Source organism: Petaurus breviceps, unplaced genomic scaffold, assembly GCF_028583685.1.
Source record: "Petaurus breviceps papuanus isolate PSGF00001 unplaced genomic scaffold, PetGlider_PUasm1.0 80, whole genome shotgun sequence".
Taxonomy (NCBI): Eukaryota; Metazoa; Chordata; class Mammalia; order Diprotodontia; family Petauridae; genus Petaurus; species Petaurus breviceps.
Genome location: NW_027186540.1, coordinates 21,069,350 through 21,096,892, shown reverse-complemented (window position 1 = coordinate 21,096,892; position 27,543 = coordinate 21,069,350). Strand labels below are relative to the sequence as shown.

At 37.2% G+C, this 27,543-nt stretch overlaps 1 protein-coding gene across 1 annotated transcript in view; it reads left to right on the top strand.

The window, feature by feature from the left end:
* LOC138175977 (F-box and leucine-rich repeat protein 13-like) overlaps window positions 1-27,543 on the top strand; it is a 205,099-nt gene that overhangs the window by 120,819 nt on the left and 56,737 nt on the right. The gene's annotated exons all lie outside the window — the stretch shown is intronic.

Here is a 27,543-nt window from a genome sequence, read left to right as displayed (position 1 = left end):
TGAATGGGAAGCAAATGCCAAAATGCTGTTCTGTGTGGCAGGCTGGAGTGGAGCACACTCATAGGACTTAGTATAGCTTAAGACAGAAGCATGGGGATTATTAGTTGCATCTGTTGAAAAGAAGTACATAGGTGGAAAATTAGTACAGATCTTGACAGAAATGCTGAGAGCAATGTGAAATGACATCAAGAAAGGGAACAAGGGAACAAAAGAATTATTTCAAAACAGCAGCAACAACAAAAACAGAAACACTTATAAATGTACAGAAGTCTGAGACCATTTGTGGTAGGGGCAAATGTCACTACATACCTCAGTGGTTTAGCAGGGCATTGCTGTTCTGTATCACAGTTCATTAACTGACATTCATAAAGAAGACAGTGAATCCACAAGAAAAAGTTTAATTGCTTTCAGTATATATTGTTTCATAAAGGAAGGAAATATTTAGTATATTTTAGAAAGCAAAAATGTTCTTGCTCTCCTACCCAATATACACACACACAGTGTTTAAAAGAGAAAGCTTATCTAGGAAGTTCATCTCTTTGAAACATTTCATTCCTCAGTGATGTCAGGTGAATGAAATATACAAATACTCAGATGGATCTTTGATCTCGATTCAAGGGTTCCTTCTAACAATGCAAATTGCAATCTACACATTATAATCAGAATGCGTTCATTTATGTTCAGTGAATGATTTGCACATGCTACCTTTAAACAGAAAAATTTTCTCACTATAAGACCCTTAAATATGGAAGTTGCCCTCTTGTTATTTTTCTATATAATTGTACATCATTGGATAAATTATTTTAGACTTTGAAAATTGACATTATGCTTATAATGTATGAATATAAAATTTACATGCACAAGTTATGCACAATTGTGATAGCTATGCAAAAATGACATAAATATTAAGAAACATTTTAAAATATTTTATTATAAAGATAACAGCTTGTTTGATACCTTGATTAATTTAGCCAGGTTATATTGTAGGTTTAAAACCAACTATTTAAATTTCTTACCTTTGTCTACTTGAAATTGACATTATTAAAATTTAATTAAGATAAAAAAAAAAGAATGGGCTGTCTCCTTTCCTTCATTTTATCTGCTGCCTATACACAGCCTCGGAATGGGAAAGGGGCTGGTGTAATCCTTAAGTCTATTGCCTCCTTGTTCTCATGGCACAGACAGAACTGCTTTCTTGCTAATAAGAAGGATCTTTTAGAAGTAAAATAAGTCAAAGTAAAGCAATTAGTTTGGAAGTTACATTCTTCTACTCTTTCAATTAATATTTCAATTTGTTCTCCTGCTTCAGTTACCATTAAGATAACATTTATCTTCTCAACTAATATCTCAGATATAGTACTTGCTGACATAAAAAATATTTTGCTGATACTACAATGTTTTTGCATCCATTTTTCCTCTTTCCACAAACAAGATGAATAATGTTGAAATTTACCATCAAGTAGAATTGCTATTTTTTAAATTGGCAATAAAAACTGTTATTATTGGCCATATTTAGTGAATCTAGTCATAAACCTCATTAGTAGTAACTCCAGGAATGGGTAATATATCACACAGAAGGGGAACCAGTTGTAAAATTTGTTGTCAGCAGTTTCTGCAAAAACAAAGGACAGTAATAATATATGTGACTGCGAGTGGTTAAAATAATTAGAGAAGATAATTACTACATTTTGCTTCCTTCATATATTATTGGTGAGTTAAATAAACATTAAATTAAAAAATCAAGAGCTTTTAATTTTGTTTTATGGAAGTTATTAAGTTAATTATAGTAAAGGTTCAGCAAAGTTCAAGGATTACTCTAGTTCAAATTTGGTGATCTTACAGATATTTTAGATTGAATTGTCACCAAAGAATACACAACTTCTATTCTGTAACTCTGTATTAATAGGTTTTCAGTGGTAGTACTAAATATAGAATAAGAAAAAATGTTTTTCCTCAGTCATTCTAGGTAGCTGCTCTCAGTGCTCAACTTGAGTCATATGTTTCTTAGAATCCTTCAAAACCCATCTCAGGTGCCATTTCCTATGGGAAGCCTTCCTTTATTGCCCCTAGTTATTAGTACTCTCTTTCCCTCTTCATATTAAATTATATTTATTTATTTGTATATAGTGAGTTCCATAATCAGTTTGATGAGGGTACAAAGAAGCTGTAACTTTTCTGGGGGTTCTTGTATTGCAAATCTTTGATCAAGGGGGTTAATTTCCTGGTCAATTTGAGCCCATAGGGAGGTGAAATTTTTTCTAGACCTATCAGTTCCTTTTCTTTAAAGAGAGTATGGACAGTCCCCACTGGGCAACTCTTTGAAGATTGGTTTCAGGGATTAGAGCTTCTCCCAAGATGAATTGGTTGGCTTAGAATCTTGAGAGGATGGATTCTTATCAAAGGAGCTATGTTTGTCTGTTGGCCATTAAAATGAATCTTCATCAAAGACTGAATCTTTTTTGCCCCTTCTGCCTTTTATTCTGGGGAGATTCTGAGAGCATATGTATGCGTAGGGGTGGGAGGGTCCTCCCAACTTCACTGAAGGCTTTCAGTAAAAGCAAATGAAGAGCTGCGTGTACTTGTCCACATGGTTTAAAGAAGCTATTTCTTAGGTGGTATCAGATTCAGGGGTTGCCTTGTAAGAAACCTTAGGTTTGAGGTTCCTGAAATCTGACCTTCTAGCCAAAGAAGGGGGGTTTCCTAGGCAATATAATGCATAATATAAGCTTCTAACCAGAGAAGGGTGATTTCTTGGGCAGCATTGGCTTTAGAATGATCTTGCATGTAATACCAGGTTCTGCACAGATCTAGCCTTCTATTCAGGAAAGGGGGACTTCCTGAGTATCATGTCTTTTGAAGGGAAAAGAGAATTGTCCATCTTCCTCTACCCCTGCACTCCCTTGAGAAAGGAGTGTAGAAAGGGATTCAGGGACTAAATCTTGCCATAAATGAGAAAGCAAAAACTGAACAAATCCTGGATTTTATTCTCCCATATTCTATAAGTTATTCACCCAGCATGGGTCTGCTGGGAAGATTGCCTACCTATTGGATCTGTAAGACCCAAGATGTGTTTTCTTTTGAGGGAGAGGAGCCCAAACTACAGAATAGAACTATGAACCCATGGGAGACTATATAGGACCCTGGAAAAAGGAGATTTACTGGAGAGAGGGGGAATTGTATTGTTTATGGAATTATTTGGATTCCCTTTGTTTTCTACATTTGTTACGGGCCCTTGTGAATTTTTTACATTTTTTTGTAAGATAAAATAAAGTCCTATACCAGATACTACTTTTTTTTTTATTAAACATCTAGATAAAGAACGCACTTAACCACACCTGTGAGGAGCTACACACAGGCCAACTTTGGTGATTTCCCCAGAGTGAAATGAGGCAATGCAAACCAGAGAATGATCTTTTGGGTCAGGTCACAGATCCCTGTAAATACGAGTTTTAGGGGCCATGAGCTATGAGTTACATGTGTAAATGTTGTAACATCCTATTAAAATATAAACTCCATGAGGGTAGGGCCTGTTTTTCACTTTTGTCTTCAAATCCCTAATCCTTAGCACTGGACTTTTCATATAGCAGACCCTTAGTAAATGCTGATGAATTGAATGGAAGAGGAATGACAGTCAAGAACAGGTGAACAATAGCAGGAATTCACAAATAAAGTGTAGGTTGAATCACCTGTGAAACACTTCCTTGGGTGCTGGGAAATGGGCTTCTGTTGCAGTAGTATGAAAGCCTTCAGGCCTGCTCCTCCTATACTCCTCCCCATGCTTCCTTGAGGTTGATTTTTGCCTTGAGACAAACTGCTTATCCTAGCACTTATGAGGCAAGGATGAGTGTTGACAAGGTGAAGGAAGTGGTGCCAGTGTTTATTCCCAGCTTCAAAAAGAATTGGTAGGTGATGCTGTGTGTGGAGAATATTGTCTGCTCCCTGAAGTGGGAAAGAAATGAAGTTGGAGGGGAAGTGATCTTGTAAGGATTTCTGGAAGTTTTTCTTTGCTGTTTTTTTAAGTGAAGGGGATAGACAGGGGATAGACATCCTTGTGAAATCTCAATTTTTTTATCTTCTCCCAAGCCTAGAGAGTCATCTTTATAACTTTTTGAAGAAAGTTCTATAGATATATTTTGCTTATGGTATTTTTTTTTACAACAAATTCATTTTCTAAATTACCCCTTTTCAATTATTCCCTCCTTTAACAAAAACTGCTAAGCAAAATCAACTAACAACATGACTGTATCATACAAGTGTTCCTCCTCTGTTCTCTGGGACTATAAACTTTGATCACAAGTCATCTGTGTCAATGTTTTCATTTATGTTGTCATTTGCATATGTTATTCTCTTGGTTCTGCTTACTTTTTATTGATGCCTTTTGTTTTATACCACAGTCACTTTTGTATATAACCACACCCATACTAAATGCAGTTCACTTTCCCTTTTTTAAACTAAATTTAATTTTTTTTAATTAGCAAAAACCTCTGCTTCTCACCAGCATCTTCTTCTAATTGAGAAAGAAGAATAAAACCCTGTTATAAAATAAATTCTCACACTGCCCATGTCTAAAAAAAATATGCCTATCTGATTCTGCACTCTGTCATTCACTTCTCCATCAGCCAGTAGACGAGGTCAGTAGAATATTTCATCATGTGTCCTCCGAAATCATGATTGGTAATTACACTGACCAAAGTTACTAAATCTTTCTTTTGAAATTATTTATTAATTAATTTGTTTTTTTTGGCCACATTTTTAGCTCCAAGTCATCTCTCATCATCCCACATAAGAGAAGGCTAGCATTTGATATAGATATATATGTGGAGCTGTACAATACATACTTCAAGATATAGGTTCTTTCTCTGGAGGTAGATAGCGTTTTCCTTCATAGGTCCTTTGTAGTTGATTTAAATATTCCTATTACTCAGAATAGCTTAGTCATTCACAGTTATACTTTGAACACCGTTGTTGTTACTGTATACAACATTCTCTTGGTTCTGCTCATTTTACTCTGCATAATGTCATGCATGTTTTTCCATGTTTTTGTAAAATCGGCCTGCTTATCATTTTTTTTTTGCCTCTTTTTGGGAGGGCAATTGGGGTTAAGTGACTTGCCCAAGGTCACACAGCTAGTTTTTTTGTATTAAGTGTCTGAGGCTGGATTTGAACTCAGGACCTTCTGACTCCAGGGCTGGTACTCTATTCACTGCGCCACCTAGCCACCCCTGCTCATCATTTCTTATAGCATAACAGTAGTCCATCACTTCCCTGAGGGAGAGCTGAGGTTGGGGGATGGGAAAACCAAGCACTACAATATGAAACCTTTATTTGAGAAACTGTAAATTTTTCCCCTGTTTTTTTTTTTTTTTTAAAGCAATCAGGGTTAAGTAACTTGCTCAAGGTTACACGCCAGTTATTTCTGGGTGTGGTGCTGAGTGTCTGAGCCCAGGATTCGATCTCTAGGTCGTCCCAACACTGGAGCCGGTACTCTTACTCGCTGAGCCACCTGGCCGCCCCTAAGCAATTGGGGTTAAGTAACTTGCTCAAGGTTACACGGCCAGGTGTTTCTGGGTGGGTGCTAAGTGTCTGAGCCCGGGATTCGATCTCCAGGTCTTCTCAACACTGGAGCCAGTGCTCTTACTTGCTGTGCTACCTGGCCGCCCCTCCCCTGCTTTTTTACTTTCCTTCTAATCTTGGTTACATTGGTTTTATTTGTATGAAACCTTTTTAATTTATTATAAAAGTTATCCATTTAATATCCCATAATGCTGTCTCTTGTTTATTCATAAATTCTCCTATCCATAAATCTTTTTTTCTTCTTCTTTTATTAATTTATTTTTAGTTTTCAACATTCACTTCTACAAGATTTTGAGTTCCCAACAATTTTTCCCAAATGATGAATTCTTATCCCAAAAGCTTAGTTAGATGTTTACGTTGATCAAAAACAAGATTACTATAATCTTTTACTGTTGTGTATTGTATACCTACTCTTTCCCATTAATCTATCATTAGATTTCTTAGCCAGTACCAGATAGTTTTAATAATTACTGCATTATAATATAATTTAAGATCCAGTGCTGCTAGACCTCCTTTCTTTACATTTAAAAAAATTTTTAATTTATGTAATAAAACAAATACTTCTATAACATAAAAAAGATGACTGCACATGAAACTGCAAAGCTATTATATACAATTTGCTATTCCTGTTAAATATATAATGAAGTTATCATGCAAATTTCTTTTTCTTCCCTCCCCTCTCCCTACCATATGTATATATGTGTATATACATATATACATACACACATCTGTAAAATCATACCTACTTCTATTTATCAGTTCCTTCTCTGAATGCATAGTGCCTTCCTTCAAATGTTCTTTGTAGTTAATTTGGGATTTATAATAGTCAAAATTATTTATTTACTCAAAGTTGTTCTTAAAACAGCATTGCTGTTACTGTATACAATGTTCTTTTGGTTCTGTTCATTTTACTTGGCATTATTTTATGCAAATCTATCCAATTTTTTCTAAGATCATCAAGCCCATCATTTCTTATTAGTATTCCATCATATACTAAAACTTGCTCAACCATTCCCCAATTGATAGGCATCCCCTCAATTTTCAATTATTTTCCACTACAAAGATTGTTGCTTTAAATATTTTTTAACATATAGGTTCTTTTACTTTTTCCCCAATCATCTTTGGAAATGGATTTAATAGTGGTATTGCTGGATCCAAGGGTCTAGGCAACTTAATAACTCTTTGGGCATAATTCCAGATTGCCCTCCAAAGTGGTTAGATCAGTTCACAATTCCACCAACAATGTATGTGTCCCAATTTTTCCACATCCCCTCCAACAATTGCCATTTTCCCCTTCTTCATTTTAGTCTGTCTCATAAGTGTAAAATGATATTTCAAGATTATTCAATTTGAATTTTTCTAATTTCTTTATATTTATTAATACCTTTGATATTTTTGACTTTTTGTTCTTCCCAATGAATTTTGTTATTTTTTCTAGCTCAGTAAAATACTTTTTAGGTCATTTAATTGGGAAAGCACTGAATAAGTGAATTAGTTTATGTCGGTTTGTCTCATCCATGAAAATTGATATTTCTCCAATTACTTGAATTTGATTTTGTATAAAAAGTGTTTTATAATTATGTTCATATAGTTCCTGGGTTTGTCTTGGCATGTATATTCCCAGGTATTTTATATTGACTTTGTTTAATTTAAGTGAAATATCTCTTACTATCTCTTCTTGCGGGGCTTTGTTGATGATATATAGAAGAACTGATGATTTATATGGGTTTATTTTATATCCTGCTACTTTCCTAAAATTATTAGTTGTTTTAACTAGTTTTTAGTTGGATCTCTAGGATTTTCCAAGTAAAACATCAGATTGTCTGCAAAAAAAGAGTTTTATTTCTTCATTGTCCATTCCAATTTCATTTTCTTCTCTTATTGCTATTGATTGCATTTATAGTATGATATTGCATATTGCTGTTGACAATGGGCATCATTATTTCACTCCTGATGTTACTGGAAAGGCTCCTAGGTTATCCCCATTACAAATAATGCTTGCCGATGGTTTGAATTATATGCTTCTCATCATTTTAAGGAAAAATTTATTTATACCTATGCTTTCAAGTGTTTTTTTTTTATTGGAATGAGTGTGAATGTTTTGTCAGAAACCTTTTCTGTATCTTTTGATATAATCATGACTTTTTGTTGCTTTTGTTATTGATATAATCAATTATGCTAATAGTTTCCTTATATTGAAACAGTCCTAAATTCCTGTTAAAATCTCCATGATAACAATGTTTAATTTTTCTGGTATGTTGCTGTAGTCTCCTAGCTAGTATTTTATTTGGGATTTTTACATCCATATTCATTACTCAAATTGGTCTATAATTTTATTTTATGTTGCTCTTCCTGGTTTAGGTCAGTACCATATTTGTTTCATAAAAGAAGTGTGGTAGAATTCCTGTTTTGCCCATTATTCCAAATAATTTATTTAATTTTGGAATTAGTTGATCTTTAAATATTTGCTAGAATTCCCTTGTAAATCCATCTGGTCCTGATGCTTCTTTCTTAGGAAGCTCAATTTCTTTTTCTAAAATTTGTTCAATTTATTTTTCTAAAATAGGTTTATTTAAATATTCTATTTCATCTTCTGTTAACCTGTGCAGTCTATACTGTTGTAAGTTTTGTTCCATTTCACTTAAATTGTTAAATTTATTGGTATATTATCGGTCACAATAACTCCTAATGCTTTAGTTTCATCTTCATCAGCAGGGTAAAAAACCCTTTTCAAGTTTAGATGTGTTCCTCCCCTTGTAGTAAAGAAATGCAGTTCAGAGAACTAACAATAGCTATATCTGATGGCATATGTGATATTCCCTACCCATGGTCTTCCCCATCATTTCAGTGAAAGTTCTTCAACTCTTCTCCAGGACCACAATTAGTCATTGCAATTACACTGTATTTCACTTCATTTTAGTGAGGGTTTTTCAAGTGCATGATTATAGTCATGTGCACATGCATGGTAGTGCACATGCACATGTATTGTTTTTATCATTTTCCTGGTTCTATTTCAGTCTGCTATTAATCCATACAGATCTTCCTATGTTGCTTGATATTCTCACAATTGTAATTTTAAATGCATAATAATATTTCATTATATTCATATACCACAATTTGTTTGACCATTCTCCATTCTGTGAGGACCTATATTGTTTCCAGGTTTTTTAGGGGTTTTTTTTGCCATATCTTTTTCCTACCAAATCTCTTTCTCCTTTCATCCCACCCCACTGGGAAAAAAATATAAAAACACAGAAATTGTAACAAATCTGCATAGTCAAGTAAAACAAATTCTTACATTGGCTATGCTCAAACATATATACTTTATATTCTATATTCTACACACTATTCTATCAGTAGACGTAAAGTATGCTTCATCATTAGTCCTCTGGAATCATCAGCCATTGCATTGATCAGTTAGGTCTTTCAAATATTGTTTGTCATAAGAGTGTTGTTATTGTAGAGAATTATTCTCCTAATTCTGTTCACTTTAGTTGGTATCAGTTCATACAAGTAGTCCTAGGTTTCTCTGATATTGTCCATCTCATAATTTCTTATGGCACAATAATATTCCATTACATTCATATACCATAGTCTGTCTAACCATTTCCCAATTGATGGATACCCCCTTAGATTCCAGTTCTTTGCTACTATATAAGAGCTTATCTGGGTAATTTTGTACACCTGGTTGTTTTTCTTCTTTCTTTGATCCCTTTAGAGTAAATGATTAGTATTGACATTATGGGATCGAAAGGTATTCCCAGTTTAGTGACTTGGGGGTGTGGTTCTAGATTGCTCTACAGAAAAGCTGAACCAATTTACCTTTCTACAAACTGTATGCATTACTGTATGTGTTTTCTAGTAGCCCATCCAATAATTGTCATTCTCTCTTTTTTTTTTGGCCGGGAAGGTGTTATCTTTGTCAAACTCCTATACTAGGGGTGGCTAGGTGGTGCAGTGAATAGAGCACTGGCCCTGGAGTCAGGGGGACCTGAGTTCAAATCTGGCCTCAGACACTTAACACAAATACTAGCTGTGTGACCTTAGGCAAGTCACTTAACCCCAGTTGCCCTCCAAAAAAAATAGCAAAAACAAACAAACAAAAAATCTACTACCGTGTTTCCCCGATAATAAGACACTGTCTTATTAATTTTTTTTTGGACAGAAAAACACCAGAGGGCTTATTTTCAGGGGAGGGCTTATTTTAATGAACATTGACAGAAATTTTAATAAACAGGTAAATGTGAACAAAAAAATGTACCTTTATTCAATAAGCAAATCACTGGGGAAGAACAGGATGACGCGCTTACTGCTGCAGCTCTAATTGGATGCAGCTTGGAGCGCGGCGTGCATTTCATGGGGGGGGGGACGGTGCATACAGAGGGTACCGTAATGTAGCGTGTAGCACAGGGGATCACCTTCACTACAGTAGCAATCTCAATAGGGCTTATTTTGGGGGGAGGGCTTATTTTAGAGGAATCTTACACAGTAAGGGGAGGGCTTATTTTCGGGATAGGTCTTATTATCGGGGAAACACAGTATGCCAAATACTTTTGATAATGAATGCTTTATAATTTAGTTTCACATCTGGAGGAGCTATTTCCCCCTTCATTAGCAACAGAACATAGTTCATTATGTTTTTAGTTGTCCTATAGAGGTCGTGTAAATTTCTGTTTGCACTTTTATCTTTTATGCTAATAAGATTAAATTGAATGGAGGTAAATACAAAATTTTGTGCTTGATTTCAAAAAATGGATTTTACAAATATAAGATTCAGGGAGGCATGGTTAGATAGCAGTTTGCTTATGGCAGCCCTGTTATTCAATATACAACCATCTCAGGATCCACCAGAAATACAAGTTTTGGAATAGGGATTCCTAGGAGGCATTTGAGAGAAAGACTGCTAAAGAAGAATAAAAGGTGCTTAAAATGACTTTTTCCTTCCCTCTTTCATTTCTTGGGTTGTTTTTTTTTTGGTCATATCCTTTTCCTACCATAACCCTTTCTCTCAACTCCCTCCTATCCCATCCCTGTGACAAAGGAAAGGTTTAACATTTTGGCCTTTTTATGACATCCATTTACAATTTCTTTTTGCCCTTCTATACTGTGAGCTCCCACAAATGTACTGTGTGATGCTAGTATATATGTACATTTTACCATTCCCATTTGTGCAATGCTATCATTTTTTACAACTTTGAGCTGCCTCTGATTAAGCCACACAATTCAGCAACATATATAACAAAGTCTCAAACAATTACTAGCCATTAATTTCTAGAATTCAGTTAGTTTTTTCTTTACAAATGTAGACCCTTTGCTATTTGGCACATGTGTGTTTAATAACGTTCCATTGTCTGTCGTGCCTCTAAGCATAACATAGTTTTGTGTTTCTCTTGATATCTTGAATTTACATCGTTGGATTATTGGGGATCATCACAGCAATTCCTACTTCCTTGGAATTCTCCAAAACAATGCATTTTGCTCTTGTGTATGTTCTTCACTCTGTATGTAACTTTATCTTCAATTGTATATTTGAATGCTACAAATTGTGTTTTTTTCTTAACCATTCTGTCATTTACTTTATCACAGAATTTAATATATTTCCATATATAACTGCAACTTTTAAGTCTATTTTCCTCCATTCCATTATTTTTATTGATTTTTTCTTTTTTTCTTTTAAAGCCAGCATGTGTTACGTTAATTTTACTTGCACTAATATGATCCTAGTCTCTTCCCACACACTCTCCTCTGACTCATATTACCCTGTCTTTTCCCAAGTTTCTTGAATTAACTTTTATAATGACTTTCTCATTCTTTCTTTTTCTCTATTTATCCTTTTCTTTTACAGATTAGATAAAACTGTATAAGTTTAGAATCTTCTCTATTCCCATCACATTCTCTCACCATCTACTTTCTTGAATAACATGGATTTGTACTACCATTTTCTAAGAAGTATTAATTCATTTCATTCCCTTTCTCATTTATTTCCTCCTTATAGGCCATTCAGAAAGCTAACCTACTATTCATAGGTGTCACACTTAAACAGTCTATCTTTTATGTTTCTTGTACATAGTAGGACTCATAGAAGACAAAATCTTTGTTCCTTCCTCTACCCAATCCTTCTATTAGGCTAAATGAATATTCTGCCCTCATTTATTCTTTCTCTTTTTTTTCTTTTTCCTTTTTTTGGGGGGCTTCTTTTAGAAGAATCTCATGTGTAGGAAAAGTCAGTGTGGTATGATGGAAAATTTTCTCTATGCCTCTCTTGGGTCTGTTCATTTGTACATTTTCCAGCTTTTTCAATGTTTGTTCCATTTACCAGTCCTCCCTTTTTTTTTCCTAGTCATGTCTTCAGAGATGTATTTCTTCCTCTGAGGACTATCTTATATGTGTCTCCCAAATTCTTGGTATCATGTGTAACAGAAGCTGGTCTGACACTCTAAATTCAAATCCCTGAATTTGAATTACTCCCTCTGTGACCTCTGGTGTTCATTTCGCTTCTCTGGACTCAGTTTCCTCATTTGAAAAAACAAAGGGTTTCAACTGGATGATCTCTGAGGTCCTCTAGGTCTACAAGGTCTGAGGTGTTTGCTCCTCTGCTAAGTTGCAGGCTATTATAGTCACCACTTACCTATCCTAACTTCAGTAAGTATATCATACTTGTAGACCTGGTTGTCCCATGTGTACCTGAATTTTTGTCTGGATGCTGTTGAGGGCCCAGATACCCTTATTCCTACAGTGGAATGCAGACCTGGATTCAATCTATCTAGAAAAAGCACTGCAAATGGACAATAACTTGGGCTTATGATTAAACTGGAGCCAAAAAGTGAACTGGTTTATAACGAGGAAATCATGCATTGCTTTCAGTGGTCCCTAAAATGCTCTTTGGAACAAACATTTATCTTTCTACAAAAACTTTCTTAGTGATCATGGATGGGTATGAATTTTGAGACATATTGTCTCTGAAGAGTCAAAGTTACATGTGACCTAAAGGACGAAAAAGAGACACATGGAGGGGGGACTTCCAAATATTTCCAATTATGACCTAGTCATAAGAAGTGATTTAATGGGAGTCCAGAGAGGAAATGATTAATTGGGAAATGGGGCAAGCCTGTCATGTAACAGAATTGAAAGACAACTTGATAGACAGCCCAAGTGCTGCCCTGGTGCTCAGGAAAAAAAAAAAGAGACTTAGAGAAAGCCCTTTATCATGGTAAGTGGTTCCTTTTTGGGAAGATATTTGGTAGAACATGGAAGAGAGCCACACAGAATAAGAAGTCAAGAATGAATGGTAATCTACACCAATGCAGAGAATACCTAAGCCGATTAGATCACAGAAGTATTTAAATGTCATTTTTCAGTCTATTTATAAAAAGCATTTCCAATTGAATTTTTTTTCCTACTGGTAATAAAATGGAAAAAAAAATGGTACTTTTCAAGACATTTAAAAACTGTTCATACAGGTTTATTCAAACTTACATTACCATATGGTATCATTTCTTTACTCTCAACAAGAATATTAAAGCCTCTTCAAATTCTACTTTTTATTAGCTATGCTCTCAGTTGAAGGGTGATTACTTACAGCTGCCTAAATTGATCAGATTTGGGATAATAATATACTTTTACTGATATTTTGCATTTTTTTAATTTGATTTTTTTATTTTATCAAATAAATTTGATATTTATTACAGACATTTGCTATAAAGATTTTCCCCGGTTTTTCTTCTGACTTTGCTTGCATTGATTTGGTAGTAAGAACAAAATGAGATAATAGCTGTAAAGTGTTTTGTGAAACTTAAAATGCTATATAAATTCTAGTTATTGTTAATATTATTATTGAGTATAATGGGGTGAAAACTGTCAGATCTTCACTTAAGGAAAATCACTTTCATAGCAGTGTGAAGGAATGGACTCAAGTGAGAAGAGATTGGAGGCTAAAAAGACAGAAAATACTACAGCAATCCAAATGAGAAGAGATGAGGGCCTAAAGTAAGATGGTAACTAGGAGTAAATAGAGAGAAGGGGGTCTGATCTGAAAGATACACTAACCTTGAGGTATCAGATATACTGTCCACCAGCAACACTCTATAGTATGACCTGAACCAAATTAAAATGGAATTGGGAGGGGCAGCTAGGTGGCACAGTGAATAGAGCACTGGCCCTGGAGTAAGGAGGACCTGAGTTCAAATCTGACCTCAGACATTTAACACACACACAAAAATAGCCGTGTGACCTTGGGCAAGTCACTTAACCCCAATTGCCCTACCTTTCCCTTCTTAAAAAAAAAAAGCAAAATGGAATTGGGAAATATTTAACAAAATAAATAAAAACAATAAAACACAGATAACATTACATCTTAAGACTAAGTCAAGATGTGGCCTTCAGAAATCCTTATAAACAGATTAGTGGACCCTATTTCTATTTGTTACCACTGTTGCAAGATATACATATATATATATATATATATATATATATATATATATATATATATATGAGACAGGATTTGGCAATTAATTGTATATGTGGGATAAGAGAGGGAGAGGAGTCAAGGACAATGCTGCAGTTAGTATGCTGGAAACTGCAACAATGGTAGTGCTGTTTATTGGAATAGGAAAATTTGGAAAAGGGATGTGTTTGAGGGAAAAGATGCATTCTGTTTTAGACATATATTTGAGAAATCTCAGGTTTGCATGACTGTACATGTATAATCTGTATCAAAGTGCTTTCCTTCTCAGGGAGGAAGATAGGGAGAGAGGGAATTTGGAACTCAAAAATTATAAAAAAAAAAAGGAATGTTAAAATTGTTTTCACATGTAATTGAGAAAAAGTAAAAACTCTTAAAAAACAAAAGAAATCTTGGGGCAGCTAGGTGGCACAGTAAATAGAGCACTGGCCCTGGAGTCAGGAGGACCTGAGTTCAAATGCGGCCTCAGACACTTAACACAAAAACTAGCAGTGTGACCTTGGGCAAGTCACTTAACCCCAATTGCCCTCCAAAAAAACCCCCCCAAAATTAAAAAAAAAATCTTGAGATATCCAGTTTAAAATGTCCAGTGGGCAATTTGTGACACAAGATTGAAGAAGGAGGGGCGGCCAGGTGGCTCAGCGAGTAAGAGCACCGGCTCCAGTGTTGGGACGACCAGGAGATCGAATCCCGGGCTCAGACACTCAGCACCACACCCAGAAATAACTGGCCGTGTAACCTTGAGCAAGTTACTTAACCCCGATTGCTTAAAAAAAAAAAAATCACATTAAATAGTTTTGGGGATGGGTGGGGGAAAAACGGGGAGAAAATTTGTAACTCAGAATCTGGCGGAAACGAATGATGTAAATCAGGAGTTAATAAAGCATTAAAAAAAGTTTTAAAAAAAGATTGAAGAAAGAATGGGACTGAATATATAGAAGCATATGTCATTAGCATAGAAATGGTACTTAAACCCATGGGAGCTGATTAGGTTATTGAGGGGAGAGAGAAGAGTAGGGAGTCTTAGAACCCTGAGAAATCCATAAGAGGCATGCTTGGGATGATGAAGCAGTGAGAGAGACTGAGAAGGAGCCCTAGTCGAGAAAGAACTATACTAACTCGCATAATAAACTCATTTTAACAGGTACTTAAGAATACCAAGTAAATCAATAAATGTGCGTCAGAAGTATTTTAGTAAGACAGTAAGATAACATTCATAGACCACATCCTTTTGAGCCAAACATCTTACTAAATGATAAAAAGAATTTTTTAAAAAGCTTGAAATAAAGTCATTGGAAAAGGTTCTTACTTTTTGTTTATTTTGGTGAGTTCCCAAACCAGGCCCCCAACAATAAAGACAGATGTTGCTTCAGAACCTTGCTCTTAGACAAAAGGTTTTCTATTATGGAGCCTCATCAGCAGTAGCTTCCTGTAATAAATTTAGTGTCTTAGACCAGTAGCCTGATTCCTTCCTGCCACCTACTTATACATGGACTATCAGGTCTCCTCTTTTCCTGGGAGTTCCATTCTACCTCAGGAACACAAGGGGTAAGACACATCGTGTTTGTACCAGTGACATATAACTCATACAAAAACCTATTGGAGTAGCCCTACACACTGTAAGGGAGGAACTCTTTGAGGGAATGTCTTTATTATATTATTATAAAGAAAGAGCTGAGAGTAAGACAATGGAAAGGGAATTGCTTTAGGTTAATTTTAGACCTTTACTGCTTCAGGTATCCATGATTTTTCATTGGTGTGGATAATCCTTTACCTGATCATATGACAACCCCCACCATGCCTTATTAGATAGTCTTAACAGGTTGTTATCACTAAAAATTAATCATTTGGTGTTCCTAGTGATGAGCCTCTCCAGACTCAAGTAGGCTGGTCTTTAGACTACAGACAGATCATCTTTGGACTTTTATTCCTCCTTCCTTCCTCTAAATGTTACCATATCACAAAGTTTTTCTCTTAACATCCTTCCCCTTGGTGCTTTCATATACTGTGGCTTCAGTCAGCACCTCTATTCATATAGCACCTAAATCTATCTCTAACCCCAGCCTCTCCCCAGAGTAACCAGTTTTACAGTTCCCTAAACATGTTGCTAGTACATTAAATACAACATATCCCATATTTTGTTCCCCTGACCCCTAAATCTAGTCATCCTCTCACCTTTCTATTTCTTTTGGGGTGTCACTGTCCTCCTAGTCACTTCAGAATCATCTCTCACCTTGGATTCTTCTCTCTCATCTTCCACATGCTATTATTTGCCAAGTTCTTTTGATGCCAACTCTAAATTATCTTTTGTTTTCACCCATTTGATCCATTTTCACTCTAACCATCTAATTTAGGCTCTTATCTCTTCTTGCCTAGGTGACTATAATAACATTACAACCATTCTTCTGGTCTATACCCTCTTTAATATCCAATATTCACATTCCTGAATGATCATCCTAATGCAATGCTGTCATCATATAATTTACCTAAACAAAAACCTCCAATTGCTTCCCACTGCCTCCCAAATCAAGGATAAACTGATCCTGGCATTCAAGGCTCTCCAGAATCTAGTTCTAACTTACTTTACAAGTTGTTTTTCATGCTACTTTTCTTCATATGCCATATGTTAAGTTGACACTAGGTTACTTTTAGCTTCCTCTTTTCTTTTTGCTACATGATTTTGTTCACACAATCCCTAGGGTACAATAAAGCTCTTTCCCCCATAGCATACCCATTTATTGAAATACCTCCCTTTCTTCACTGCCCAACTGAAGTGCCACTTCTCAGAAAAACCCTTCCCTAACCCCTTTAGCTGAAAGCAACCTTTTCTTTTTGTTATTCATCTTAGCAGTTTTCTAAAACCTCTCTTTTGCATGCATCCCCTGCAATACTTACTGGTTTGGTCATGATTTAGCTTTGAAAATATATTCTATTCAGAAATTCAATCAGTACCTCAAATTGTCTCTTCTGGCTTAAAGACTACCTTAAAATTGACTAACAAAGAAGATGAAAGGTAGCTGGTATTTATAATAATATTCCCTTTCTATTTTGCAAGTAAGGAAGCACATTTTTTGGATTAATGACTAAAGAGTATAATCAATGAAGTTTTCTTTAGTTTAATTTTGAAGTTATGAGAGAATTTTTATTAAGAAGTTGTACTGGTTGTAAATATTTTGAATAAAAATGAAAAGATGGTCACTATAGATTGTTGAATATTGTATTTTAGAAAGTTTACTGGATTGCTGAGCACGTACTCATTACATAAAGAAGGCATTTCTTACTTGGCTACATAAAAGTGAAATTTTGGTGAATGGTTTCAGACTTGGTTTTATAGTTCAAATCAATAACATATTTTACCACTTGAGAGCTAAACATAACTAACTTTTCAAAGATAGGGCAGAGACCAAATGTAGATATTTAGCCTGCTGATTTTATTCAAGTAGTTGGATTTCTATAAAAGCATAGCATAAATTCACTTACCATTCTTCTAACATCTGCACAATAACATCCACATCTGGAATCCAGATCATATACACAGGCCCTATAAGAGTTGTGAGCTGATTTTGGGAAAAGAAGAGGTTGGTTGTTTTTTTTTAGATCATTGATCTCTCCTTCCTAGCAAAGCTACATCAAACATAATGATTAATTTCCTGGCTCAAATACCCACATGCATGATTGTAGAATAAAGAGAATACACTACTTTATTTTTAGGTTGTAATGAAGCATTATTTCATATTATAAGCTGGGGTTTCAACTATGATTCAAATTAGGCACAGTACCCAATATATTATTCTCAATCTGGAATGTTCTCTGGAAAAAAGAAGGGTGGGAAATGTGATCTAGTTTTGTGCATAAGGAAAGACTGGGTAACTTTTTTGTATTCCAGCCATGCAAGGTCTGGTTCAGTGCTAGTATACAAATTCAGCAAAAAGCAGAACCATGTGAAATGTAAAAAGTACAGATCTAAGCACCAGATATAGCACTTATCCCCTTAGTCAGCTAGAAATTATTGACGGTGAGAAATTCAAGGTTAAGGAGTGGAGGTAAAAATAGGTCTTGGGGAGAATAAAAAAGAGGAGGTACACAGTCCAGGCCAGGATAGAACTATTCTGCATCCCTGCCCTGCCTTGTAGACATGGCTAGTTGGATTAGTCAACTGGGAGGAAAATGTGTGTGTGTGTGTGTGTGTGTGTGTGTTTATATGTATCTGGATTGTAGCAAGAAGAGACAGTATTATCTGTAGGTAACCATCTGAGTTGTATAAGAAAAGATCACACTACTGCTGAATATGTAGTTCTTCACTGCCTCTTGACTCTCCTCCAGCTTGAAATTCCCATATTACCTATCCTCTGAGGAAAAAAAAAAACTTATTGAAAATGACTATTCAAATGCAAATGTGTATTGGGAGAAAATAAGGATAGCCATATTATTTTATTACAGCTCTTTATTTACAGTAACAGACTGCATATCTGTTGTCCAAAAACCAGTCTAGCTCAGTTTAGAGAAGCTCTTTACCAGGTTGAGAAAACTTAGATCCTCAAATGGGGCTGTGATCTCATTGAGTTGAAGATTCCCTCCAAAGTTAGAAATCACAACCCATCCCTCTAAGGATAGCCAATTCAGTGTGATTCTTGTCCATATCATTCCATGAATTCTCAACATAAGGTTTATCCAACATGATGGGTTGCTTTCTCCTGGTACCTTTTGTTGTTGTTGTTGTTTTATTATTAAAATTTCTCTATTTTTAGTTTTCAACATTCACGTCCATAACAGTTCTGAATTTTCTCCCCCCTCTCCAAGATGGTGTAGCAGCAAGCACCCCAAGCATCCTCAGGGTTTGCTGCCACCACAGGTTCTTGGATCTGCTTTGATAAAGGAAAGCAACTCAAAATGGGTTAACAGGCTTACTTTAATCAGTCATACATATATCGTTTACCTTGTTCAGGGGAAAAGGTCAGCACCCCGAACTTCAAAGTACACAGACAGAATTATCAAGACAGAAACAGATTTAGTAGACAGATTTCAAACTGTCCAACCATTACATCCATACCCAGTCAACATCTGGGTTTCAACATCTGGGTTTTTTCAAAGCCGGGGGGGCTCCAGACAAAGGCTTCCCAGAATTCATATCAAATCACAGAACACTTCTCAAAGTGAGCCCCCAAAACAAAGCCTCACATCAGGGCTTATATACCCTTCTCCTGGCTCAGAGAATGTAGCAACCTTATTGACCCACTGGCCAGTCAAGAAGTATCTACTGAAAAACAAGCCTCCCACCCCAGGCTCCAGGTGCACTTTAGCCTAGGGGCAGGGAAGATCTTAAAAATTTACATTCCCATTACAGATGGCATGCAATCTGATATAGGCTCTACATATACATTCATATTAAACATATTTTGACATTAGTCATGTTATAAAAGAACAATTAGAACCAATGGAAGGAGCCATGGGAAATAAGAAACAAAACAAAAGAGAGAGCAAATAGCATGCTTCGATATACATTCAGACTCAATAGTTCTTTTTCTGGATGTGGACAGCATTTTCCATCATTAGTCTTTTGAAGTTGTCTTAGATCCTTGCATTGCTGAGAAAAACTAAGCTGTCAAAGTTTGTCATTGCACAATGTTGATGTTACTGTGTACAATATTCTCCTGGTTCTGCTCACATCACTCAGCATCAGTTCATTCAAGTTTTTCCAGGTTTTTCTGAAGTCCAAATGCTATCATTTATTATAGCACAATAGTATTACATTACATTCACATACCACAACTTGTTTAGCCATTCCCCCACTGATGGGAATCCCCTCAATTTCCAATTCTTGGCTACCACAAAAAGAGCTGCCATAAATATTTTTTGTACATGTGGGTTCTTTTCTCATTTGTATGATCTCTTTAGGATACAGACATAGAACTGGTAGTGCTGGGTCAAAAGGTATGCACAGTTTTATGTTCCTTTGGGTATAGTTCCACATTGCTCTCTAGAATGGTTGGATCAGTTCACAACTCCATCAGCAATACATTAGTGTTCCAATTTTCCCACATCTTCTCCAACATTTATCATTTTCCTGTTTTGTCATATTAGCCAGACTGATGGGTATGATATGGTACCTCATAGTTGTTTTGATTTGCATTTCTCTAAACAATAATGAGTTAGAACATTTTTTCCCCAAATGCTTTATTAACTTCTGATTTACATCATTTATTTCCGCCAGATTTTGAGTTACAAATTTTCTACCCATTTTTCCCCTACCCACCTCCCCAAAATAGTAGTCCCACAGGATATCTCCTCCTCCAATCTGCTCTCTCCCATATTTTATCCCATACCCCTTCCGACTTTTCAAGTGGATCTCTATGCCCCAGTGCCTGTATGTCTTATTTCCCAATTACATATAAAATAGTATTAATAATAGTATATATGTATATATATATATATATATATATATATTTTAATATTTGATTTTAAAACTTTGAATTCCAGATTCATTCCCTTCCTCCGTTGTCACCCACCCTTACTGGGAAGATAAGTAGTTCAGTATAGGTTGTACATGTGTGGCTAATGCAAAACAATAACATAGTAGATATATTGTAAAAGACTGACTATATTTCCCTCCCTCCTATCCCACCTCCCACTTGTTCTATTCTCTGCTTTGATCCTGTCCCTTTCCAAAAGAGGGGCTTCCAATTTCCCTCCCCCCCATCCTGCCCTCCCTTCCATCAACCCCCCTCTCATCCCCTTCCGCCCCCTACTCTCCTGGAGGGTGAGATACACTATTTAGTGTGTATTTCATTCCCTCCTCAAGCCAAAATCAGTGGGAATAAGGTTGATGCATTCCCTTTTGCCTTCCTATTCTTTCCCTCCATTGTAACCATTTCCCCTTGCCTCTTCTATATGAGATAGATTATCCCATTCGGTCTCTCCCCATCTCCTCTCATTATGTTCCTCTCTCACTTCTTAATTTCGCCTTTTAAGTATCATCCCTTCCTGTTAAATTGGTCCTGTGCCCTCTATCTATGTATATCTGTAAACATATATACACACATTCACATATGTATTCATATGACCATATACCCTCATATATATATTCCTAGTCCCTTCAAATACTGAGAAAAGTTTCATCAGTTACAATTATTGTTTTTCCATATAGGAATGTTAATAGTTCAACTTTGATAAGTTCCTTATGATTCCGTTTCCCTGTTTACCTTCTCATGCTTCTCTTGCTTCTTGTATCTGAATGTCAAATTTTCTATTCAACTCTGGTTTTTTCAGCAAGAATGCTTGAAAGTCCTGTATTCCACTCAATGACCATATTTTCCCCTGGAACATGATCCTCAGTTTTGCTGGGTAGGTGACTCTTGGTTTTAATCCCAGCTCCTTTGACCTCCGGAATATCATATTCCAAGCCCTTCGATCCCTCAGTGTAGAAGCTGCCAGATCCTGGGTTATCCTGATTGTGTTTCAACAATATTCAAAATTGTTTCTTCCTGGTTGCTTGTAACATTCTCTCCTTAATCTAGGAATTCTGGAACCTGGCTATAATATTCCTAGGAGTTTTCTTTTTGTGATCTTTTTCAGAAGGTGATCAGTGGATTCTTTCAACCTCTATTTTGCCCTCTGGTTCTAAAACATCAGGGCAGTTTTCTTTGAGAACTTCCTGGAGGATGATTTCTAGGTTCTTACTTTGATCATGGCTTTCAGGTAGTCCAACAATTTTTAAATTATCTCTTCTGGATCTATTTTCCAGGTCAGTGGTTTTTCCCATGAGATATTTCACGTTGCCTTCTATTCTTTCATTTGTTTGACGCTGTTTAATGGCATCTTGATTTCTCATAAAGTCATTAGCTTCCATTTGCTCCAGTCTAATTCTGAAGCAATGATTCTGAGGTCTCCACACACTCTGGCAAGCTGGACATACACCCCAGGACCTCCACCCTAGACTGCAATCCAGATCCAAGAAAGTTAAAGCAAGAGTGATTACCCCTGAGACTGGTGCTTGGTCCCCCTACACTCTGCAGGCAAGGAGCTGAAGCCGCCACATGGCACTGGCTGTCTGTGCCGGGTCTCAGTGGCTTCTTGCCCCGGGGCAAAAGCCATGCACTCCCACTTACTGGGTCCCAAAGTACAGACTGCACTGACCTCTCACTTTGTCCTTCGCATCTATGTGTTGATAAATCTGGAAATGGCCACAGCTGCTGCTGATCTGGAGTCCCTCTGGCAGGCAGCTGGTCAGGCACCCCCTGGAGCTAAAGCCTTGGTGTGGGGCTGGGCTGAGCTCTCAGAGCACTGTGCTGGCCAATTCCTGCCGGCCTGCCAGGCTGCTCTCAGTGGGAGGTTAGCTTCTCTGTGTCATTTTGTGGGTTCTGCAGCTCCAAAGTTTGTTTAGATTTTTTACATGGATTGGGGAAGGTGGAAGCCAGAGCAGTGGGGAGGTCCTGCTTCTCTAGAGCATTTTTTTCATATGGCCAGAGATAGCTTACTTTATTGTCTATGGCACCTTTTAGCAGGATGTAGTTTCCTTCTTATATCTTTTAACTAGATCTATTTTTGACTTTACTTTGTTTGAGATCAGGATTGCTACACCTGCTTTTTCACTTCAACTGAAGTATAATATATTCTACTCCACCTTTACTCTGTGTGTATTCCTCTGCTTCAAATGTGTTTCTTGTAAACAGCATACTGTAGGATTATGAGTTTTTATCCATTCTGCTATCCACCTCTGTTTTATGGGAGAGTTCATCCCATTTACATTCACAATTATGATTACAGTCTATGTCTTTCTCTCCATCCTGTCCACCCTCTCTGTTTATGCTTTTCTCTCCTTTTTCCCCTTCTGTCCTCACTAGAGTTTTGTTTTTGACCACTACCTCCCTTCTTTCCCTTTTCTTTCCCTTATTATTTATTCCCTCCCTTCTATCCAGTCCCTCCCTTTTCTTTCCCCTTTCACCTTCTACTTCTTTTGGATAAGTTAGATTTCTATAACTGCGTATATTATTCCCTCTTTGAGCCAAATCTGATTTGACCTAAGATTCAAACAATGCTCATCTCCCTTTCTTTTTTCCCTCTACTGTAATAGATCTTCATGCCTTTTCATGTGATTTAGTTTACCCTTTTCTGCCTCTTCCTTTCCTCTTCTCCCAGTACAATCCTGTTTAACCACTTGATTAGATTTTTTTTATCATCACATGAGTCAATTTATACCAACACCCTCTGTCTATGTATACCCCTTCTAAATGTCATAATAAAGATACAGCTCTCAAGAGTTACAAGTGTCAGGGCGGAGCCAAGATGGTGGGGTAGAAGCATGACCTTCCCGTGGCTCCGGCTTCCACCTTCCCCAATCCATGTAAAAAGGGGACACTAAACAAACTTTGGAGCTGCAGAACCCACAAAATGACACACAGAAGCTAACCTCCAGCTGAGGACAGTCTAGCAGGCCGGCAGGAATTGGCCAGCACAGGGCTCTGGGAGCTGAGTCCAGCCCCACACCGAGGCTTTAGCCCCAGGGGGGGCCTGACCAGCTGCCTGCCAGAGGGACTCCAGATCAGCAGCAGCTGTGGCCATTTCCAGATTTATCAATACATAGATGCGAAGGACAAGGTGAGAGGCCAGTGCAGTCTGGATTTGGGACCCAGTAAGTGGGAGTGCGTGGCTTTTACCCCTGGGGCAAGAAACCACTGAGACATTGGCACAGTCAGTCAGCGCAACGTGGCAGCTTCAGCTCCTGGCCTGCAGAGTGTAGGGGGACCAAGCACCAGTCTGAGGGGTAATCGCTCTTGCTTTAACCTGCTTGGATCTGGATTGCAGTCTAAGGTGGAGGTCCTGGGGTGTGTGTCCAGCTTGCCAGAGCATGTGGAGACCTCAGAGAGGGCACCTATCTAATACCTCTGGCAGCTGAGAAAACCCCAGCGTTTGGGAGGAAAACTACCCTGTCTGGTGGCAGAGTCCTACTGTGCCAAAAAGCCCAAAAGTCAAATAATTGAGTGGCAAAATGAGCAGGCAAAGGAAACAAAGCAGACAGAAGATTCCAACATTACACTCCTATTTTGGGGACAAGAAGGAGCAAGGCATGGAACAGGAAGAAAACAGTGAAGTCAGAACTCCTGCACCAAAAGCTTCAAAGGAAAATATAAGCTGGTTACAGGCCATAGACGACCTTAAGAATCAGATAAGAGAAGTGGAGGAAAAATTGGGAAGAGAAATGAGAACAATGCAAGAAAATTATGAAATGAGAGTCAACAGCCTGACTGAAGAAAATAATACCTTAAAAAAACAGACTGACTCAAATGGCAAAGGAGGTTCAAAAAGGCAATGAGGAGAAGAATGCCTTAAAAAGTCGAATTTGCCAGATGGAAAAAGAATCTCAAAAGCTCAAGGAGGAGAATCATTGCTTCAGAATTAGATTGGAGCAAATGGAAGCTAAGGACTTTATGAGAAATCAAGATGCTGTTAATCAGATACAAACAAATGAAAGAATAGAAGGCAATGTGAAATATCTCATGGGAAAAAACACTTACCTGGAAAATAGATCCAGGAGAGATAACTTAAAAATTATTGGACTACCTGAAAGCCATGACCAAAGTAAGAACCTAGAAAGCATCCTCCAGGAAGTTCTCAAAGAAAACTGCCCTGATGTTTTAGTACCAGAGGACAAAAATAGAGGTTGAAAGAATCCACCGATCACCGCCTGAAAAAGATCCCCAAAAGAAAACTCCTAGGAATATTATAGCCAGGTTCCGGAATTCCCAGATTAAGGAGAGAATATTACAAGCAGCCAGGAAGAAACAATTTGAATATTGTGGGAACACAATCAGGATAACCCAGGATCTGGAAGCTTCTACACTGAGGGATCGAAGGGCTTGGAATGTGATATTCCGGAGGTCAAGGGAGCTGGAACTAAAACCAAGAGTCACCTACCCAGCAAAACTAAGTATCATGTTTCAGGGGAAAATATGGTCATTCAGTGGAATAGAGGACTTTCAAGCATTCTTGGTGAAAAAACCAGAGTTGAATAGAAAATTTGACATTCAGATACAAGAAGCAAGAGAAGCATGAGAAGGTAAACAGGGAAAAGAAATCATAAGGAACTTATCAAAGTGGAACTATTAACATTCCTACATGGAAAAACAATAATTGTAATTTATGAAACTTTTCTCAGTAGTTGAAGGGATTAGAAATATATAGGGGGCAGCCAGGTAGCACAGCGAGTAAGAGCACCGGCTCCAGTGTTGAGAAGACCTGGAGATCGAATCCCGGGCTCAGACACTTAGCACCAACCCAGAAACACCTGGCCGTGTAACCTTGAGCAAGTTACTTAACCCCAATTGCTTAGGGGCGGCTAGGTGGCTCAGCGAGCAAGAGCACCGGCTCCAGTGTCGGGATGACCTGGATCAAATCTGGGCTCAGATACTCAGCACCACACCCAGAAATAACAGGCCGTGTAACCTTGAGCAAGTTACTTAACCCCGATTGCTTAAAAAAAAAAGAAATATATATAATGTCTATATATGAGGGTATATGGGCATATGAATACATATGTGAATGTGTGTATATATGTTTACAGGTATACATAGATAGAGGGCACAGGACCAATTTAACAAGAAGGGATGATACTTAAAAGGTGAAATTAAGAGGTGAGAGGAATATAATGAGAGGAGATGGGGAGAGACAGATTGGGGCAAACTATCTCATACAGAAGAGGCAAGGGAAAATGGTTACAATGGAGGGGAAGAATAGGAAGGCAAAAGGGAATGGGTAAACCTTATTCCCATTGAATCTGGCTTGAGGAGGGAGTGAAACACACACTAAATAGGGGATCTCACCCTCCAGGAGAATAGAGGGGGAAGGGGATGAGAGGAGAGATGATGGAAGGGAGGGCAGGCTGGGGGGGAGGGAAGTTGGAAGCACCCACTTTTGAAAAGGGACAGGATCAAAGTAGAGAATAGAACAAGTGGGAGGTGGGATAGGAGGGAGGGAAATATAGTCAGTCTTTTGCAATATATCTACTACACTATTGTTTTGCATTAGCCGCACATGTACAACCTATACTGAATTGCTTGTCTTCCCAGTGGGGGTGGGTGGCAAGGGGGGAAGGGAATGAATCTGGAATTGAAAGTTTTAAAATCAAATATTCAAATATATATTATATATATATGTGTGTGTATGTATGTATGTGTATATATATATATACTATTATCTTACATGTAATTAAGAAATAAGATATACAGGCACTGAGGCATAGAGATCCACTGGAAAAGTCGAAAGGGGTATGGGAGAAAATATGGGAGAGAGCAGATTGGAGGTGGGGATATCCTGTGGGACTGCTGTTTTGGGGGGATGGATGGGGGAAAAACGGGGAGAAAATTTGTAACTCAAAATCTGGCAGAAACGAATGATGTAAATCAGAAGTTAATAAAGCATTAAAAAAAAAAGAGTTACAAGTGTCATCTTCCCATGTAGGGATGCAAATAGTTTGCCCTTATTGAAAAACATGGGTTTTTTCCCCTTTTCTGTTTACCTTTTTATGCTTCTCTTAAATCTTGTATTTGAAGATCAAATTTTCTGTTGAGCTCTGGTCTTTTCATCAGGAAGGATTGAAAGTCCCTATTTCATTGAATACCCGTCTCCTCCCCTGAAAGATTATGCTCAGTTTGCTGATAGTTGTTCTTTGCTTGTAATCTATATTCCTTTGCTTTACTGAATATCATCTTCCAAGCCCTCCTCTCTTTCAATGTAGAAGCTACAAGGTTCTGCATAATCCTGACTGTTGTTCCATGATATTTGTATTATTTCTTTCTGACTGTTTGCAGTATTTTCTCCTAGATTTGATAATTCTGGAATTTGGCCATAATATTCCTTGGTGTTTTCAATTTGGGATCTCTTTCAAGAGGTGATTGACAGATTCTTTCAATGACTATTTTACCTTCTGGTTCTAGGACCTCAGGGCAGTTTTTCTTGATGATTTCTTGAAAGATGCTGTGCCAGCTTTCTTTTTTTTTTTTGATCATGAGGTTCAGATAGACCAATAATTCTTAAATAATCTTTCCTAGATGTATTTTCTAGGTAAGTTATTTTTTCCAATGAGGTATTTAATATTTTCTTCTATTTTTTTTTGTTCTTTTGATTTTGTTTGATTGTTGATATATCATAGAGTCATTAGCTTCCACTTGCCCAATACTTGGGCAAAAATAATAGTTTTTTTCAGTTGGTTTTTGTACTTTCTTTTCCATTTGGCCAATTCTGCTTTTTAAGGAGTTCTCTTCAGTGAGTTTTTGTGCCTCCTTTTCCATTTGGCCAATGTATTTTTTTAAATGTGTTTGGGGATTGTAATATTCTGTGTTTCACTGTTATACGGCAATGTTAGTAGAATGTTACTATTAAGGGGCGGCTAGGTGGTGCAGTGAATAAGAGCTCCGACCCTGGAGTTGGAGGACCCAAGTTCAGTTCCGTCCTCAGACACTTAACATCCACACACACACACACACACACACACACACACACACACACACACACAC